Genomic DNA, 18,742 nt, shown 5'->3' on the forward strand with positions numbered 1-18,742 from the left:
CTTTTCTCCCATGAGCTGAAAGCAATTCATAAGGATCCTTTAGAACGGTGGTCCCCAACCTTGAGCTTCCAGATGTTTTTGGACTACAACTGCCAGAAGCCTTCACCACCACCTCTGCTGGCCAGGATTTCTGGGAGTTGAAGTCCAAGAACATCTGGAGGCCCAAGGTTGGGGACCACTGCCCTAGAAGACAAGCAGCAAATCAATCAATCAATCAATCAATCAATCAATCAATCAATCAATCAATCAATCAATCAATCAATCAATCAGTCTTCCCTCTCAAGTGAATGAATGTCCTCATTCAGTAGTTTCTACTGTTACACACCTTTCTCACTCAATAAGTGATACAACAACCTGTAAATTTTTAATTTTAAACTGAGCAACTCATTCTCATTTCTCATTCCTAATTATCCTTACTGCCTGCTCAATTATGGATCTGGCAAGTCTCCTCTTTTTTCCATTACAGTTTGCAAGTTCTTGCTATTGGGATTGTTTGATATAAATTAATAATTGCTGAAAGGTATTATTGGTTTCTCAGGGCTGCTGTGTTGGGCTGTTGCAGGCTGAAACACAAGACTAACAAACAATGTTACTACATCATTGAATAGAGTCAATGTGTACTCCATGCCACGAGGGTTTATTGCACTGTTATGCGCTGTCAGGTTGGTTCCAGTCTATGACAACCTTTTTCATGGGTATGTGGGATGTTGAAGGGATTTGTTTACCATTGTCACATCCAAGTGAGTTTCTGTGGCTGAGTGAGGATTTGAACTCAGATCTCCTGAGTCTTATTCTAGCACTGTATCCAATGTACCAGCCTGCCTAATACCATGATGCATTAAAAATGCCACTACATTCTCCTTTGTGTGATGAAGTCTAATGGACTGGTTTATATCCTGTGTTTCTAAGCCTTTCAAATACAGTGGTATGTAGTTCTGATCCTGCAGTTCCAACCATTGTTATAAGTCCCACTCCAAGTTAATTTTTGTTTGCATGCACATTTGAGTAAGGACAGCATCCTAAAATGTACATGCCAACAAAAAGAGATCAACCTTGATTTCATCTCTACTCCCCGGGGAACTAGCAGGGAGAAACAGGAGGACGTTTTCCTTCCTGTCTCTGGAGGTGAAAGAAGCATCAGCTGCTAGGATGTTTTACAACTCGCTAGGAGACCCATGGGCAGCTGCCCTGCCTTTCTGATTACTCATAGAGAATATTAGCAGATGGTTGATGCACTCTCAGTGCATCCACCTTGTATGTCTAAACAAATTTTCTACAAAAGCCCACAGTACCATCCTCAGATCTCTTTTCAGGCAATTGGGGGCTGTCTTTTTTGCTTTGTGGAAACTGTGTGTTGTGGCCTACAATGATTCAAGCCAGGAATGTAGGTACACAATTGCAAATATGATTTTGGGGTAGGGTTGTTTTGATTAGACAAGAAAGACACTGTGCCTTGCTCAGCACCCTGAGCTTTTAAAGTGGGGCTTCTCCTTCATCACCAGCTGATTCTGAGATTTCTGCAGCCTCGACATTCAGGCAGACTTACAAGTTAGGTGAGTTACTTGTAGGAAAAAATAACTGGCCAAAATCTTGTTATTTAAAGTGGTTAATTGAACTAGAGCAGGCCCATTGAATAAATGGGGATTTGTCAGGCAAAAACAATTAAAAAAATAAAGAAGACAAAAACATTGTGGTACAATAAAGAGTAACTGCTATATTTTAATGTGAGCTTTCATGAACAAGTCCACTTCTTTAGACATGAGAATGGGACTGCATGGCAAACATTTGTACAGTTATACATGGCCCCCAAACAAAAAGACTGCGCCCAGGAAATAATCAGTCTCTTTGTTTTGGGGTAATGTTTAAATGTATAAATAATTCCACTCTCATGTCTGAAGAAGTGGACTTGTCCATAAAAGCTCACATTAAAATACAGCAATTAGTCTTTAAGGTGCCACAACATTTTATCTTCTTTAGTTTGTTTTTTAACTTTTGTTTGTTTTTGCCTGACGTGCTAGCACAGACTAACACAGCTACCTCTTCTAAAACTACAACAGTGAGAATTGGGATGCAATAAGCTGCAGTTAGCATAGGTCTGCTTGAATCAATGGAGCTTATAGGGTGTTGATGCACCAAATTCCAATTGGTTCCATGAGCCTATGCTAGTGCAATTTACTATGCTAAACAACAGGATTTTGGCTGTTGGATCAAAAAGCAGGCCAGTGAATTATTCCATAAATGAGAACATTATTTCTATAAATATCTGAATGAGCTGTTTAATCAGGAGTGATTATGCATGCTCTTTGGCCCCATATTCGGTTACTGTATACATACTACATAAATAAACGTGGTATACGTGTTTCAAAAATAAATGGAATGAACTGCTATATCTTGCTTTTTAAATTATTGCTGCACCCAATCCTGTAAAACGTGGTCCTCATTTGATGCCATGCTCTAGGCTTTGACCCTTCAAATATTTTGTACTTCAAGTCTTAAGAACCCCATCAAGCAAGGGAAACAGTGAGTGGTTTGGGAGTCCAAAGCATCTGGAAGACCAATGATTATTTAACTTTGTTTTTATTTCTTCTTTCTGCCTGCTTGGATGACTTTGATAAGATCACTGTGAGACCACACTGAACACACCAATTTTAGCTGATTTCAAGGTTGGGTCTGGCAAGTACTAGGATGGGAGACTTCCAGGGATCTCCAGGTCAGGCTTGGAATGAATAAAACTTTGGAGGGAGCTGCCAGCCATAGTTGGCAATACTGGCTTAGCTGGACCAATGGCTACCCATTATACGGCAGACTCCACTTTAACAGAACTTGAGCCATATCACCAATGTGTTCTTGGTTTGTTAGTTACAGATACATACCACTTTTGTTTCAAGCAGTTCAAGTCCATGATCTCTCCTTCCCCACTTTGTCCATGCAACAACCTTATGACTGATGCAAGGTTACCCAGATAGAAAGGGACTGGCTCAAGGCTTGTTGTTCAGTCATTTAGTCGTGTCCGACTCTTCGTGACCCCATGGACCAGAGCACGCCAGGCCCTCCTGTCTTCCACTGCCTCCCGGAGCTGGGCCAAATTCATGTTGGTCACTTCGATGACACTGTCCAACCATCTCATCCTCTGTCGTCCCCTTCTCCTCTTGCCCTCACACTTTCCTGACATCAGGGTCTTTTCCAGGGAGTCCTTTCTTCTCATGAGATGGCCAAAGTATTGGAGCCTCAGCTTCAGGAGCCGTCCTTCCAGTGAGCACTCAGGCTTGATTTCCTTTAGAATGGATCGGTTTGTTCTCCTTGCAGTCCAGGGGACTCTCAAGAGCCTCTTCCAGCACCACAATTCAAAATTAGTATCAAACAAATAAAGATGGTAAGGGAAAGTTACTCACATAAATTTTGTGAAATACAGTTATCCAGCTTCCCTCTGCGGATGAACAATGCAGGTGCTCCTGCTTTAATGCTACCTTTGACCTACTCTGTAGTTTTTATGGTTGCTGTAAAGGTTTGAATATGGGTCTTCCACTTCCCAGTCCAATACTCTGCTATACTATGCTGGTGCACCAATATCCCTGATTTCAGCTTTTGTATGCCCCTCTTCTTTGGTTAAGGGTTCTGTTTATCTTGGATGGATGAAAGAGGGGGAATTGTCAGTAGCTAATAATTTGATGCAACAAACCTGTCATAGGGGTTGATATATGGGTTGATTGGGAAATAAGTTTTGCAGCCCTACATACATCCTACATGAGAGCCATAATTCGTACAGTTTCATATTTGGTTAGAGTACAATTTTCTTTCTCTTGATGGTGGAGGCTATATTCTGACAAATGTCCTAATCCAGTGGAAATCCCATGGCCCTATAAAACATGCTAGTCATGCTTTCAAAGGCAAATCAAGAAAATTGTCTTCAGTATTATAGACTTACAAGCTAGGAACCATACACTTCCTCTAAGATCTTCATAGCCAAAGCCATAAACAATGATCAGACAGTGAAGGAGAGGAGAATGGACCCAGGCTCATGGGTCAAACTGAAGAGATGTTAGATCAAGGCACTGACACTGAACCCTAACCCATCAATTAGAACCATCTTAAACCATAGGTTTCTGTGCTGGAAGACCACATAGGGAAATCTCCAAAGCTGAACACTCCTATAATTTATCACCTTTACCACATGTGCAATCCCTAATGGCTAATACTGTAAACAACCTAGCAAAACCTGTCAGAAAGGCAAAAAGCCTGCTATATTATTATCCAAAGAGAAATTTAATAGGCTTTCCATTTCTTTGAATAATAACAATTTTAAAAGGTAGAACTTGAGAGAGATGGAAAAGCCAGGCTTAAGAGTCACAAAGGACAAAGAAAGATTCTCCTGAGTTCTTGGGATCTGTCCAGGGTGCTGAAAGGTTTCTCACTCTTATTTCTATTGAGATTATTTATTTGTTATTTATCTATCTGACTTACATTCCCACTTTGTCCCAAAACAAAGATCCAAAGCAGCTCACAGGAAAACCAGAAACAGAAATGATAAAAATTGAGAAAACTTAGAATATTTAAAAGACAATTGGACAGTATATATTTTAACACACTATTGAAGGGAAATATAACCTGAAACACACAGTGTCATGACTGAATCTCCCAAAGGAGCATGGATCCTTCAGTCAGGAAACCCCTTAGCCACAGATCTACCACCTTTACACGGGGGCAAGTCCTCAACCTCCAGCAGTGAGTAGCCTTTGCACCTAGAATAAGCCTGACCTTAAAAGAACACTCTGCTTTCACTCAGTACTCTGAAAGTACAGACACATGGCCTTTGTAGTTCCTGAGAACTCACAGCTCAGTTAATTAGAACTTCTCTGGTAGCTAGTCAATGGCCATTACCACTCCTCTGGATTTAGCCAAACCCTGCTGAGTCCAAGAGACAATCCTTGTTGAAGACTTTTATAATTAATTTTTTTATTAAGAAAATATATAGATTCACAGAAACAGTTTATTTTTGCTCAAGCATAGCATAAGAACATGTTAAAATTAATACACAGTTAAATACAACTAATTCCCATTAAAAATAGCAAACACTAATCTGGGCTAGCCCCACATCCTACTTTCCCTTACTTACATGCTCTTTCCCCCCAAGTCACATACTCAAACCATTAATCCATCAACTTGGATCTTGAATAGTCACCAGACTCTACACCACATAACCCATCATCCATTTTCTACATTACTTGGACCTCCTTCTTCTTGACCATAAACCAATCAACTCAAAGAGGCGTAACTGTCCGTTCCACCCATAATTCTCATGAAGATGCAGGTGGTTTATCTCCATTCCAATTAGAAAAGAATTTGTTGGGGCTGTGCTCTCTGAGCCTCCAGTACTTGTCTACTTATCAGGATTCACACTGTACCAGGCTGGTTGCAAATTAAGAAAAATAACCTCTCTGCCTTTCTCACATTCCCACATCTTCCTTTCACTTTTAAAACCTAACAGACTCCATTTTCTCTCTTTTTCATTGATTACAATTCCCATTTTCCTTTAATCTCTGACCACAAGTCCCATTGTCCTTCAACCTCATGACACACAGATACATAAAAAGGGTCCATTTGTTAAAAGCATCCTTTCCAATATCCAGACAATTTCCAAACATCCTGATTACCATTTTAGTCTGCTTTTTTGGGGGGTGGGTGGGAGAAAACTTCCAGTATAGCTTATGAAAATTCAAGGGCAAAGAAGGTGGAACTTTTGGGGCCTTCACTTAGTGGACAAAACATCCCTATTTATATTAAATTAATCACCCATATTTCTTCCAAAAAATGTCTTCAACTTGGTGAGCAACTAAATTCCAGCCTAAACAGGTATAATTTAAACATAAAAGCAGATTTGGAAGATATAGGTAATAAAAATACCTCCATTCTCAGAATCTGCAAAATTAAGGAAATGTGCAATCAAAGCCACACCTCTCCATACACATTTGCAATTAATTGAAGGGTCAGTTGACTTAGTAGGGTGACTGGTCATCTGGATGAATAAGCCCCTGTAAGTTGCCCTCAAAGCAGAAGTTCCATCACAGTGCTTAATAATCATTGCTATTTTTCAAGCAGCATATATTGAGCTAACTTGTTAAAAACAGCCCTGACAATTGCTTTTTTTGGGGGGTGAGAAGTGGTTAACTGATTAAAAAAGGAGTCAAGTTCTTGGATTTTGCTTTATTTGGTATCTCTTTGTGAATGGAAGTAAGTACAAGAGGGTATTCTGTAGACCATCTTGATTGTTGATATTGGTGTCATCAACATTCAGGTTGCCCTTTGCTTTGTAAAGCTTGGCATCATTTTTCCTGCTGGAAACACAGGCATGGTATTATGCAACAATATTGGGCCATTTGCTGGAGTTTTGAATCATAGATACAGAAGCACAACACCCCACATTCATAAACCAGAGGGTTTTAAAAAAGAATTTAATACAGCATTTCATCTAGTCAGATGGTCCCGATATCTATGGGTCTTAGAGGTAAAAACCAACACATTAAATTGTTCCTGGAAAAGACTAGTATGCCAACAAAGCTCTTACAGCAAGGAAGCCACATTCTTCCTGTAACTCACCATATTCTGTAATCTGCCCACTACAGTGAGGACGAGCAGAAGTTTGTGCATTCTTTTCAAAGGCAACACCCAATACAGTGTATTTTAGACGTGGAATACCACTAGGGCATATTTCACCATGGCCACACCTGACATGGCTACTTCTCCTACTAGGCTCACTTGTGCAAATGTATTCCTGATCAACCCTGAAACCTGGACATCCAGGTTCAGAACTACACCAACACTTTGAACATGTGCAGCAGAGATACTTCAGACCACCAGACAGATAAATAAGTAGGTACTAGACGAATTGATGCTCTGGTCCATGGGGTCATGAAGAGTCGGACACGACTAAATGACGAAACAACAACAAGACAAATTGAAGCCTGAGCTTTCTCTAGAAGCACCAATGACTAATCTGAGATGATTGTATTTGGGCACATTGTGAGAAGCCAAGATTCACTGAAAAAGACAATAGTGCTAGAGAAAATTGAAAGCAGCAGGAAAGATGGAAAGTCATATATGAGATGGATTGTTAAGAAATAAACCTCTGCCTGACAATCAGTGTTCTGATGAACCCCAAAACATTGGATGTACATATTTGCAGTATATACACTGTTAAAACATTTCTTTGTTTTTAATGTAATAAATAATCATTTAAGAGCTTTCAGTAGCTTTCACTCAGAATCAGTCAAAACCTTGAAGAAATCTACAGTTTGCACTCTATTGTTATCCTTAGTGAACAGAATGAAGATATCGCTTTCATATGATTTTGGCATTTATAAATGCACTCTAAGACTTTCCTATGCTCTGTGTTTCTTCTCTGTTTGCTCAGTTTCTATTAGATTACAATCTCATTCAGAGCAGAATTGTGCTCTATCTGGAACACAACTCATCTATTTCATTTATTTAAATGTTATGCTATTACCGACACAGCCAAAGCTGCGTGGTCCTGATTGATATAAACGAAGCTCTGCAATTTCTGTTTTCCAGATGCAGCCAGACCTGAGGATTTTTTTAAAAAAAACTTCTTTCTTTCCCCCTTCCCTCCTCAAAACAAATGAAAAAAATATTTTAAACATTTTATTGCATAGATTTAGAAACGGTTTGTGAACCAGCTTCCTTGCTAAGGGAAGAAAGCTAGAAGAACAAGCATGCCAATGTCTGTTCCTATGTAACACTGCCATCTGCTGCTACTTTTTCTAAGTACTTCTTGTAGTTCAGAAGAATGCTGTTCAAGAGGCTGAACAGCTTTATACATGTTAGGCCAGCATCTTATTGATGTTGATGCCACTGGCATAAGCGCAATTATGTAAATTGTAACAGTGATATGTAGCTAGTTCATGAGTCGTCACTTGTATTCCTTGTCCGGTGCCAAGTCTCATCAGTGGCTTACAGTAAGGAATGCAAGTGGTGACTCATTAATTGGCAGCAACTTGCTGTTTCAATTTTCACCATTGCATTTATGCTGGTATAAATAAGCCATACTATTCTAGATCAGTGGTTCTTAACCTTGGGTTACTCAAGTGTTTTTGGACTGCAACTCCCAGAAGCCTTCACCACCAGCTGTGCTGGCTGGGGTTTCTGGGAGTTGCAGTTCAAAAACACCTGAGTAACCCAAGGTTAAGAACCACTGCTCTAGATTCATGGAGGAGAAAACCTGGGCTTCTGGTTTGGAGGCCAGGATGTCTCAATCTTCCACATGAGGACAAAGGACCACAAAATGGTTCTTCTCACTATAGGAGAGGGAACACATTTTGTAGAGCTCTCAATAAGAAAAGAAGGAGTACTAATGTTTTGGAAAATAAGGGGAAACTGTAAATGTTGCTTTAACACAAATAATGCAAAGCACACAACATGACAATGGCTGGTGCTTTATTGCATGGATTCTTAAGGATTAGAAGCATGAAGAGAGAGTGAGTCTGCATTTTTTTAAAAAACAATCAAGCAGTCCATCGGCCCCTATTGTGTGTGTGTCCTTTGTGTCCTTCTGGATTGGGGTTGCTATCAGTCAACTCAGTAACAGCCAATTGTTCCCTCCTTTTCCTGCCTTTTTCTAGTTAGTGTTATGTCAGTATGTTAGGGTCATTTAGTGTCATGTCAGTATGTTAGAGTTATGGAGTCAGAAATGAAATGAACAGTTTGAGTGACAGATCATTCAGTAATATAACCAGTCAGTTAGTTAATAATGAAGCAAATTAAGCAAAGCTCAATAATTTAACAAATTAACATTTTAAAACCCCCTTTTTATATAAGAAGAACTGTCAGTAAAATGAAGGCTTTTTTCTAATTGATACCAGAGCCTCTGAGTGAATGTATTGGAGCAAAAAAGTGCCATCTGAAGTAAACTAATGAATAAAGGATGGTCTATTAAAGGAGACTGTTGTTCAATCTGCTCTGTAGGTACCTGACCAAACCATTTTTATCTGCAGTCTAATAAAGGAAAGTTTATGTTTAATTAAGAGCACATTCAATTTTCCACCAAACTCTGCCCCAGATCCTACTGAACCTGTGTGGGCTCTGACACCAGCTGGGAATGGATGTACAGTACACAGATGTCAGGCTTACAGAAGAACTTCTTCGGAAGCATATCTTGCCTTGACATGCACTTTCAGCCTCGTTGCTGAAGACCCATGAGAGCAAAGCAGTTTCCTGAGACTTCAGCCAGCACTGTAAGATTTGGGAACATTATACGTAGGGAAAGGGCTGGATCATTGCCAATCAAACCTACACTATAGTGAGCCTGTTTAAATGCATACAAACTAGTGTTAGAATCACAGCAGCATATATCATGCCATCTTTGAGTCATGCATCCAAGCTTAAAGCTTATAGCTGTAATAAATTCTTTCCTCTGTGTGGCATCGCATGAGCTTCTGCTGTTTATTGGTTTGTTTAGTTCCATTACTAAGGCTTGCTTCCTTCGCAGCATGAGTTCAGTTGGTAATAAGGAGGTTCTAATTGAATTGGAATGGCAGTGTTCTATATGTAATTAAATAATATTGTGTTTAATATTCTGTTCCCAATCTCATTAACGTGATGGAAATTATTTTGCTGCCTGACCAATATTTTACCTCTAATGGCAGGATTGTGGCAGGTTACAGATTTGCAAGGCTGACAGTTATAATGGGAAGGTCATCACTGTTTCACTTTCAGTAAAAAGGCTTTAGATGGAGTGGTGGGTGTTTTGCTGTTTAGGAAAACCCTGATAGAAAAATGGTTAAAACATGGAAAGGTTTCTCATAGAATCATAGAGCTTTACAGTTGTAAGGGTCATTGAGCCAGCCTCCCAAACCAAGTATCCCTGATTGATGGCCACCCAATCTCTGTTCACAAACCTCCAAACAAAGAGGATTCAAAGGTAATTGATTTCACTGTCAAGTAGCTGTTACTACTTGGGGGTGACATTTCCGGGACCCCAAGCCTTCTTAAAGACTATAGGCAAAGGCACTGATGCTACATCTTTGTTTCTTTTCGATTTTTGGATGCAGTTTAACTGGCCTTGCAAACTTGAATTCATGTCAGGTGGCTAGGTGTATCACCTCTGTACTTCTCTTGGGCAGCAGCCCCTCATTGCTGTCTTTCCTCTGAGCATAGTTTTCTTTTTGGAAGAAGACAGAGACTGAGTAGGTGGTCAGCCATTCTGTCTTCTCTCTGTCATCCGTTGTCACACACACCCAGTTCTCCAGTTTGTTCTTCCACACAACCCAGGTTCACTTTCGGGTATGACATTTACTTTTCAACCCTTTTCGCTGCCACCAGAGGATTTATTCCTTGCTCTATTAAATATGACTCTTAAATCAGTGTTATTCAATAAAACAATGTTTATTTGTTTATAAGTAAATCATATAAAGTAAATCATGGATGGTCTTATTTTATTCATTCAATAAACTGTGCTTTGATAACATTTATATTTGTTGTAAACCGCCTAGAGTGGTCACAACTGACTAGATAGGCGGGGTATAAATGAAATAAATAAATATTGCTTAAGTATAATCATGTTAATCAAGGTATTTATTCATTTCTTATCTTGTTCTCTATCTCTCTATTCTTCTCTAATACAATACTGGTCCTAACTGCCTAAACTGCTTCTCTCAAACTGATATCCTTAACTAAGGTCCCTAACTCTAACTTCTAACTCATATTCCTAACTGATCTTTAACTGTCTTCCATTCTTCTTATATTTCCTTAGTTCCGCCTCTTCTGTTCAACCATTGGTTGATATATCAAGGTTCCATTGTGATGGAAAGGAATGGTTACTGACCTGTCCGTCACACCTGTCAATCAGACCTATTGTTTCCTTGTTCGTTCCCTTGCTCCAAGCATAATTGCTCCTGAATCAGCCACCTTGGCTTCTTTAAATATCTCCCATTTTTTAATTTCTCACAGGAATTGTTTCTGATTGTGCATTCAGTATCTTACCTTTAGGAAACTCTCATCCTTCATGTTACTACCTTTTCTTTGAATGTTTCTGGCCATGAGGGGGTCTTACCTAGTATTTCCTTAAGTGTATTGAAATTACCCTTCCTGAAGTCCAGACTGTTCTAGTATTCTCAGATTTCCTTTTCCTTGGTATCCAAATTCCAAAGAGACCTTGTACCTCTGCTCTTAAGTCCCCATTATTTCTGACAGAAGAGATAGTTGAAAACATCAGGAAAGTAATTTGGACTCCAACCCACTGGGGTAAAGAGGACCTCCATGACCAGTTCTTCCCTGTTGGGAACAACCAGATGCAGAATAACTGATGTTTCTGTTAGTTTTTCCACATCCTAGAAACGGGTGTGGCTGGCAAGCCAGATGAAGAATTTGGTGAATGTACATTTTTTGGCTGAGCTGGATTTCCAGCAGATACATAAAAGGGTAGCTGCACTCTCCCATTGCTACTATGTTTCTTCACACACTATGTTTGGTAGAAATCATCCAGATCTTCAGTCTGGCTAGGAGTTCAGTAACAGGACCTTACAGTGATGTCACTGTTTATTGTATTCCTTTAGGGGAAGTTATACCCTTCAACCACTATATTCCAATCATGAGTCTCATTCTACCAGGCTTTGACAATGCTTATTAAATCATATTTACCTACCAGCAAGAGTTGAAACTCATTTTGCTTGTTTCCCATGCTCTGTGCATTGACATGGAAGCACTGGAAACTATGATTCATTCCCTCTCCCTCCTTAATAATTATGCGCTGTTAAGTGGTGACCTTTTTCAGGGTTTCCTACTTAGAGACGACTGGCTTACTAATCCCTTCTTCTGGGGGCTCCCTGAGACTGTGCAACCTTCCCCAAAACTACACACGCTGGCTCTTTTGGAATGGATAATGGGGAATCTATCCCCCATAACAGCCAGACCGATAACTCACTGAGCTATCCAGTCTGCTGCCCTCTACTTATTTGGAAAGCCCCTGGAAAGTCTTTGGAAATGTCAGTGGGTCTATAATATGGCAGCCAGATTGCTAACTGGGCTAGTCACAGGAATCACATATCCCCCCAATCACAGTTCTAATGGCTCCCAGTCTGTTTCCAGACACAATTCAAAGTACTGGTTCTAGCCTATAAAGCCCTAAATGGCTTGGTTCTAAACTATCTCAAGGACCGTATCCCTCTTTATGAGTCTGCTTGGGTGTTAGGATCATTAGAAGTCCTTTCTCTCAGTCCCACCACCTACACAGGTACATTTCGTAGGAACACAGGAGAGGGTCTTCTTTGCTGCTGCTCCAAGACCTTGAAACTCCCTCCCACAGGAACGCAGGCTGACCCCATCTGTGATATGGAATCCATTTTGGATACCTCTATCTGTCCTGGAGTTTTGTGGTTTGTAATGAAGGCATTGCATATTGTGGAGGGTCATCTGATGTGACAGCAAGTAGATTACCTCTCTCTCCAGTTCTTAAGAAAATCCGACCATGTTCTGTGGGACTTAATCTTCAATCACTGTGCATAGAGAACTGCAGACTGGCATGTTTTTAGATTTCTTTGGGCTGTGCCCTTTTACTCTTCCTGAAGACTGCATAAATGTCTTCCTGTCTTCAGTCGCAATGATGAAATATTCATAATATTCACCCACCAAGTCGCTGACATTCGAAATAAAATAATGTTTAGGTTCTACTGTGCCTACCATATTGTGATGAAGTGCACAGTACTATAAAAATGAAGATTTTTTACACTAAAGTACCACAAAGTGTCTCACCCGCTGTGTGAAGCAATAGAAATTTAGTGAGTGTGTCATTTGATTCTCTACTGATCACTAGGCTTAGCTGAGTATGCCAAGGGAGAAATCTCCAGTTTCATAATATTCTGCATAATGAGTGAAGCCCAGCTTTTGTCAGCTAGGAGTAACTGCCCAGACCAATAGCCCAAGTCTTCTTTCTGCCTGCTCTCTGATTTTTTTTGTTGGCAGATGGTTGAGTTATGATTTATGTCATCTCCTCTCCCTTTGATCTATAGGCTAACTCTACATTGGCATATAAACACCAAACAACTCTCCAGAATCAAACAGGATATGGGAATTAGACTTGTTGAATTCTGGGTTCATAACTACATTCAAAGGAATTTCACAAAAGAAAAATAAAGACTAGAATTGACTTTATTTTTACCAGATCCATAGCACTCCATTGCACATGCAATTCTTCTTTCCTGACATTGGTTCAAGAGAGGGATCGTTATCTCTATCATGGTCCCATTGTGTGAGTCCTCCAGCAAGGATAAGCTGGAATGCCCAAACCAGAGTGATGGGTCCTGCAGACTTGGGACCTTCAGAGGTCAAGGAGGTCAAAGCCCTGGATAATGGCCTTTCTGCGTCTAATCATTGACACTAAGGGGTCTTGGAGACTGAACTCATGGGTGATGGAGACTCAGTGTTTGAGAAAGAGGAAGCTGGATCCCTTCCAGTCCCAGGAAAATAACACATAATAAAGGCACGAACTTGCTAAGGAGTCCCCAAGCAAGGAAGCCTCTTCTTGGCTGCAATTAAAGACCCCTTAGAGCAAGATGCTTCCTTAGGGGTAGGGGGCTTCCTTGAGGTAAAACCTTTCTTCCCAGGGAGGCCAATGGGCCAAATCCTCTTTTGACGTTTCTCTAACAGCTAGCCAAATGCCTTTAGTTTATCTTTGCATAGGGTTCCAATGGCTCAGCTTAACTGAAACTCAGGTTAGAGGTGGGAGTTTGCTGGAGACAATGACGTTTCTGAATCTTGACTGTGTCTTTCTGTGTATTCTATCCTTTGCTGCAATTTCCTGCCTGTACATAGCGCTCCAGACTCAGCATGTTGAGTATGCTGCTGGGACTGTTCCTTCTTAGTGGCTACTGTTGGATTAGCTTAACTTTGACTTGTTCTTGGATTTTGGCATCTCCTACACTTGGCTTACCTTACTCTCTGGTAGACTCTGTTTGTTAGGCCCTGGGGAACCAGCCTGCCTGGGAGCAAGATAGGCTTGTGCAACTGGAAGCTGGAGACTACATGGAATACTTTGCCTATGGGTTGACTCATGTTTTCATAACTGGATCCTGACGGAAATAAGTAAAAAACCCAATTATGCATCTCTGATAATAATCATGTGCTGACAAGTCAATTCCATCTTATAGCAACCTTTTTCAGGGTTTTCCAGGCAAAGAACACTCAGAAGTGGTTTACCATTCCCTTCTTCCGGAGCACTCTGGGACTATGCAGCTTGCCCAAGGCTGGCTGTACTCACAGGAGGCCCAGTGGGGAATTGAACTCTCAACATCTAGCTCTTCAGCCAGATACCTAAGCCACGGAGCTATCCAGCCAGCTCCCATGCTTCACTGATAACTTATCATAAATGTTGCAATAATGGGAGTGTTCATTCTATTGTCCAAATAACAAAATGGAGGAATCTGATTTGTGAACTCATCATAGGCATCCTTCAATCTCAAGAGACTATGGTAACGTGCTCTGTATGGAGGACTTGGAACAGCGTCTAGTGTTTTGATGCTGTACGCAAAGCTGGAGTGTCCTCTCCAGGGCACGAAGCCTGGGTAAAATAATATGGAGGATAGGCTGTTACCCAAGCAGCAAATCTCCCCTCTCCACATCACTGAAATAGTCCAATGGAAAGGCAAGAGCCAATACAACTGGTTTCAGCAACGTCGCAGGAGTTGACAGAACGACACGAACTGCCTCCGAGACTCCAGCTCTGGATTTTGCCTTGAGGTTAACTCCTGAAATTTTTTCCATCAGTGGATATAGCCACAAGGCAGTGGAGGTTTGGAATAGGAGTTTTCCTTCTCCTAGATGGGCTGCCTTCCATGGCTGACGAGCCCCACCTACCTGGCCTGTTCCCTTGTGGCATGGAGGACGATGGTGGTGCCTCAGTGGGGGTTTGAAGTTGGAGTTTTCCTTCTCCTAGATGGGCTGCCCAGATTTGTGAACTATGTGAAGTTATAAAAGCTCTGACTGTAACAATCAGACAAACTTCAAACCAATGCTTAAAGAATCCCTTCTTCTCATGATGGGTTATCTGCAACTCAAGGTTCAGTCCTACATTTTTGTTGTATTTACTCTTTCTTACTATCAGAAACTAAATTGGGTTGTGAGCAGACTTCCTTTTATAAGTGGAACATACAGATTCCCTTGTTTATGGATGGGAGAAAAGTTTGTTTGGTTTGCATTTTAATGCCAAGTTAGGAGGTAGCACTTCCTGAACCACATTTTTGCCTTCTGAATTTTTATAGTGGAATTCTCTAGTAAAAATGCATTAAAAACTTTATTTTCACAGGAATGTACATACAAATACATATATTTTTATCTGTAAAGTATAATTGGGCCTTAAGTCATTCACCTTTTCCTCTTTAAGGCTGGAAGAATAAGAAGTGGAGTGAAATAGAACAGGTCTATCCATTCCTGATACCTTAGGAAGAAAACCCAGGAAACCGGAGTTACTGCATCTTTCATTGTCTTCTATTGATGAATATGTGTTTATTTTGCAGAATTTTGCAATTCGTAGTAGCTGATGTTTTAGCTGGAGTTGTTATTGTTGTGCGCCATCAAGATGCACCCAACTTTAGACAACTCTAAGAGTTTTTAAGTTATGTGAGATATTTAAAAAGTGGCTTTACCAAGGCCACTGCTGTGTGTTTCCATGGTTTAGCAGAGATGCGGATGCAGATGTCTCCTGTGTCTTAGTTCAGTGCTCTATCCCCTGTACCACATTGGCAGGTGGCATAGATTGCTCTTTCCTTTCTCAGTTTTCTTGTATTCTATAATATACATCAGTGGGGAATTTTTACTCTCTAATTCTGCAAGTCTGATAATGGGGGATGACAGAAGTTAAAATTCAGCAACATCTGGAAGGCCACATATCCCCTATGGTCTAGAGCATTTTAGTGCATTTTATTATGTTTGTCTTTTATTTTGATATTGAGCCAAAAAAGTGGTTCACGATGGTTTATGGTTTGTGGCTAACCATGAACCACTATCAACCATGAACCTCCAGAGAAACAAACCACCTATCAGCTGGGCAAGGGCCCATGTGCTAAAGGACTGGCTCCTGGAAGGAAAACTGGGTCCATTGTCTCTGATTGATGGTGGAAGCAGGGAAGGAGGACAAGGAGGTAGTGGTGGCAGGACCTGGTAGGGAGGTGACGGAGGCGGTGGGAAGGAGGTGGGTGAACATCCGTCCTGCCGAAACAAAGCACCAAGGGGAAAAAAGCTTGGTGCTTCATTTTGCTTCAGCAAAATGGGATCCCTGAACTAGGTTGTGACCCAAACCTCAAACTAGCCCAGTTTGTCAGTTTATCTGATTTGCAGTTTGGTTTGGGCCCTTTGGTTTGTACTCCCTGTCATTGGGACCACACTGCCATTATTATCTTTGTTTTGTAAACCTCCTTGAGAAATATGCACCCTACTATGAGTATTGGAAAGGTAGGATGACAGAACCTTATGTAAACAAACAAAATAAGCATTAGCTGGATTTTGTTACAGTTGAAAAGCATAATAAGGTACAAAACAGTTTGATTAAGCCGTGTTGAAGCACTATCAGGGCCTGAATCTTTAGTGGAAAAGCAGGTGCTCAGCCCCTCTCTGGAAATCAATTGAATGCAAAAGTGTCCTGATTTGACTGGGTCTTCTTTAAATTTTGAGGGAAATGACTTCATTGTGTACACAACTACCCACATCAAAGACATGCAAATATTGAGCAACGCTGCTCATTATGTTTCCCAAGGGATGGCCATTTGTGCTAACCTGATTGTATTAAGCAATTATAAACAGTATTATTAAAAATCCTTCTTGTTTTCCATCTGATTGAGAAGTATATAACTGTCTACCTGGGAACTAATCCTAATGAGATCAATGGGATTTTCTTCTGAGTAGACACATAAAGGATTGTGCTGTTAGTCTTTTAGTTGCTTTCACTGCCAGTTGCAGGTCTATTTCTCAATAGCATTTTTCACCCGTCTGGATTTGAACGCACAGCATAGGAGGAAATGCCAAGAGACTTTTTGTGCTTAGCGTGCCCTGTATTTCTAAATACTTGTGAAACACAATGTTTACGTATGTGTACTTGCATGCGCTTTGGGGGCTGGAAGACAAGAAAAGATTTTAGCTAAAATTGGAAGATGCAATGGTTACATGGGGATAAGGAATGACTCCTTTGTAAAGTTATGCATAACGTATATAAATAGTATCTTATCTGCAGTAATATCAGTCAGGCCTCTAGGGGACAAATGTGTTCTCATATTTATTCTGTTGCCTAATGAGGCCTAAAGAAGACTTTTATTATTATTATTATTTGTATTTCTGAATAGTAGAGAACAGACATGGTTGCTTTGACAATAGCATTTTACCCCCTTCCCTCCAAGGAGCCAGCCAGTGCAAAATGAAGATCTGCAAGGCTTCCTTTGACCTTGGTTACCACTTCTATGCATCTCCTTTTTCCATGATCCACACAAAATGGCAGCCGGCTTCAAATATTCATTATTCCTCTTCTCCTGTATGCAACTATCAGAACTATGGCAGCCAACAAGAAAAGCTTGTTGGTGAAACAGAAGAGGTACAGGCATACTTTTGAAGGCAAATAAGGTTGCCACCTATTCCTCGTTCTTGTGAATATTTTTTTTTGCCTTGAGAGCTTTGCTCCGATTTTTTTAAATTTTAATTTTCCTATCATGTTTTTCCGCGTTCACAAATCGTACCTCATTTCCATTTCACGGTGTTGAATCTATTGGCAAGGCCATTTTGATCAAATATCATCATGGGCTGTAGACAAGATAAATCCTTCCTACTTTCAGTTTGAGAAATATATCAAACCTCATATTTGTACTCTCTGAATTGTTCTTTCTGGCAGTGGAGATCTGCCCTAAGCCTCAAAGTCTTCTCATTTAGGTCCTTATTGCAGGTCCATGATATTAAAGTATTTGAAAGCATCTGTACTTCCACAATGGAGAATTATGGTATCTGTAGTATAAAAGATTTCTAAAAAAAGAATAAAATACTATTCTTTGAATAAAATAGTACCACCAGCTATTTGAACAAATGAGACTGTATGCATTCTTCTGTACTGTTTTGATAATACCGTCCTTCGGAGCAGAGGAACACTGCCCCTGGTTGCACAGTAGCAATGAATTAAAACAATTGCTTTCTTTCATATTGCTCTGTTCAAATGCTTAAACGTCCGAGAGACATTTTAAACATCCAATGCCAGGTAATGTTTGCAACACAGGGAAATATTTAACTTTGTTTAAACAACAGCCTAAGAGCCGTACAACGTAATTATATGAAGTTCAGTTCCCTGCTGAGATGATCCATGTTTCTCTCATAGCTGCCACTGAAAAACAAACAATTGAGCAACTTCCTTTACTGTTATGAGGACAAACAGTTTTTAGAGCCATCCTTGAGCTGTCTTTTTTTTAAAAATCCCATTAGATCTGAGAAACAGGAATATCTGGTGTTTTGAGTCAGATAAAGCCACAGGCCAGAATAATATGAACTTTGACTACCATAGTTAAATTATAGAGAAGGAGAGATATGGTAGAATAACCATCTTGTAGTCCCTTCAGAAATTCCATGCTTCTAATTCTGAAGATGGATCTTGTAATTAAAATAGTAATAATATTTTGGTTTCTGAAAAATATGGTTCTTTACTACAATAAGGAGCAAGTATTTTCATTGTTCATTAACATACACATTCAATATGTATCATTCTCTGACAATA

This window comes from Pogona vitticeps, chromosome 4 (assembly GCF_051106095.1).
Source record: "Pogona vitticeps strain Pit_001003342236 chromosome 4, PviZW2.1, whole genome shotgun sequence".
In the NCBI taxonomy this organism is placed as follows: Eukaryota; Metazoa; Chordata; class Lepidosauria; order Squamata; family Agamidae; genus Pogona; species Pogona vitticeps.